The sequence below is a fragment of the Megalopta genalis genome, unplaced genomic scaffold, assembly GCF_051020955.1.
Source record: "Megalopta genalis isolate 19385.01 unplaced genomic scaffold, iyMegGena1_principal scaffold0225, whole genome shotgun sequence".
In the NCBI taxonomy this organism is placed as follows: Eukaryota; Metazoa; Arthropoda; class Insecta; order Hymenoptera; family Halictidae; genus Megalopta; species Megalopta genalis.
The window spans coordinates 72,501-75,000 of record NW_027476294.1 but is presented as its reverse complement, the minus strand read 5'-3'; the positions used below and the strand labels follow the sequence as shown (position 1 = coordinate 75,000).

Sequence of the window (2,500 nt, the reverse complement as noted above, 5' to 3'; positions counted from 1 at the left end):
GTAACAAGGTTTCCGTAGGTGAACCTGCGGAAGGATCATTACAATGTTCCAATATATCTCAAAGAGAGAGGAGAGGAGGAGAGAAAATGAATTCGATTAGTTTGTGGATAAGAATTCATATAAAAAAAAAAGATATTGTTGAGCCCGCCAGATCATTCGTGCGTGATTTACACGGCCAGACGTGTGTACTACACGTATTAGGCCTTTGATCTGCGTTGCGTAGGCCACAACAAATCTTTCAAAGAGAGAGAGATATATGTGTTGTTGGGGTTTGTGATTATGAAGGTGCCCCAACGCACAAAAATATATAAAAATGTACAAAGTTGGGATGTGGTGTGGTGGAGAAGAGTTGGGCCCGACCAGATCATTCGTGCGTGATTTACACGGCAGACGTGTGTACTACACGTATTAGGCCTTTGATCTGCGTTGCGTAGGCCATCTTCCTTCCAAGACACACACGTGTTGGGGTTTGTGTGATTTTATGATAGTGCCTCAACACGGAAAAATAAGCGTACGAGAAGAGTTGGGCCCGACCAGATCATTCGTGCGTGATTTATACACGGCCAGACGCGTATTATATTACACGTATTAGGCCTTTGATCTGCGTTGCGTAGGCCATCTTCTCGATAGAGAGAAAGCCAATGTATTCTTTTTTCTTTCTTTACACACACACACACACAGTTGTAGTAGGACAGGGAGGGATGCGAGCGTGCTAATCACGCTTCCTCAAGTCTTCGCTGTGGTGTAAAAAAAAAAAAGAAAAAAAGGAATCGTTGGGAAAGTCCAAAGGACGAAAATATCGGGCAGTCTGAAGATAACTTAATGCTCGTTTACATTGGTATCAAGAGAGACCGGCTTGTGTAGCTCGTTTCAATGCTGTGTCGTTGTCATTGACACCCTACTCTGTTGCGCGCTAGTGGCAGCATGAGCGTGGGACGTATATATATATGACACCCAGCTAGAGCCGGCCGTGAGTCCGTCCGGTGTAAATAACGACGAAAGGAGAGAGAAACTTTTCGAATCCAGTATCGGGTTGATAATTGTCCAGTTTGAATATCCATATCCCCGTCGTTTTTGGAGGTGATATACTCTCTGTGTTTCTTCGATAGAAGGCTTTTCAATGTTCTATTCGCTCCGACCGTCGAACTTGCAAGAAAACAGTGGTTTTGGATTTGCTCGTACATATATATATGGTTTCGACGGAAATATCTCGTTCTTTAAGGGACAATTATGTCGTTGTACGACGACTCCCGAATCTCCTTCGCGCGCTGGTTGGAGCTCTTCGGGTATCGGCTTGTTCCGAAATATAACACAAAAATGTGGTGGATAGCAAATACACATTATATATATATGAGAGAATAAAAGGGAAAAATTACCCTGAACGGTGGATCACTTGGCTCGTGGGTCGATGAAGAACGCAGCTAATTGCGCGTCAACGTGTGAACTGCAGGACACATGAACATCGACATTTCGAACGCACATTGCGGTCCACGGATACAATTCCTGGACCACGCCTGGCTGAGGGTCGTTTACGTACTTATAAACTGCTTGCGTTGATGGCACTTGTTGCCTATATACGTACGAGCGAATGGTGGGCGCTTCGTCGGCGTTTGTCGCGGTCCTATGAATATTGAGAAATTTTACGTACGTCTAACAGTCTTCGAGAGAGATGGAAATCGTGTTCGAACTAGCGTGAGTGTGGAAGGCGGTGTCGTGTGTCGTATATGTTTTATATACGTCCGCCCGTCTGAAACACCGCTTCGAAGCGGTGACAAAATCTTTTTCGGGACGATTCGTATTCGTAGAACTATCGAGATTTCACTGGTACATTTTCAACGCGCTCCCGACGTCGCCTGAAATGAAACGAGATGGGTTTAACCCACGAAAGCGTACTACACGAGTCTGTCCTATGTGAAGACTGTGTACAGAGATCGAACGAACGCATGAAAGAAATTGAACGAAAGAACACATAACCCGCAAAAATATAGAGTAGAATTGTGACCGTTGCTTCGAATTTGAATTTATATGTATATATATATCATAGCCCCAGGGAGTGGAACCTATGAGTGTGGAAGGATGTCTCTTACCGTTATGTTGCCAGAGGAAAAAAAGTCTCTCTCTTCGTACGACACATTTGTGTACGAATTGTATCGATGGCTATATAGATCCGATGTTGCACATATTCTGAGTAAAGAACACCCCACCCGGGTTACCGTCCTAAAACTCTTCTATTGGTGTGGCTATGATGTGTGTGTGTCAACGCAATCGCGAGTCTGGTTCTACGGAAAACCGTTTGTCGGTCGCCCCATATATCTTTTTGTTCTCTTCAAATGATCGAATAGCGAAACCGCACGAGATCAATCGGTCGTCTAGTCCCCGAAAGTACTTTTCGGACGGACGTTAAAGTTATACCGATTGTAATCGTCTTGCGAGTGTTTCGAAGATCTATATTTGGAGAGGATATCGAATTTTATAAAAGATATATTGGTGAGGCGCGATA

General features: G+C 44.2%; 2 non-coding genes across 2 annotated transcripts in view; both read left to right on the top strand.

The window, feature by feature from the left end:
• Nucleotides 1-41, top strand: part of LOC143262850 (small subunit ribosomal RNA) — a 1,921-nt gene extending 1,880 nt beyond the window's left edge. The window contains exon 1 of the ribosomal RNA XR_013036509.1: nucleotides 1-41. This exon is cut by the window's left edge and continues 1,880 nt beyond it. This is a non-coding gene — a ribosomal RNA (small subunit ribosomal RNA).
• A 1,332-nt stretch (nucleotides 42-1,373) lies between these two features.
• LOC143262853 (5.8S ribosomal RNA) lies at nucleotides 1,374-1,528 on the top strand. Its single transcript, XR_013036513.1, has one exon. It is a non-coding gene; the product is annotated as a 5.8S ribosomal RNA (ribosomal RNA).
• The last annotated feature ends 972 nt before the right edge of the window (nucleotides 1,529-2,500 follow it).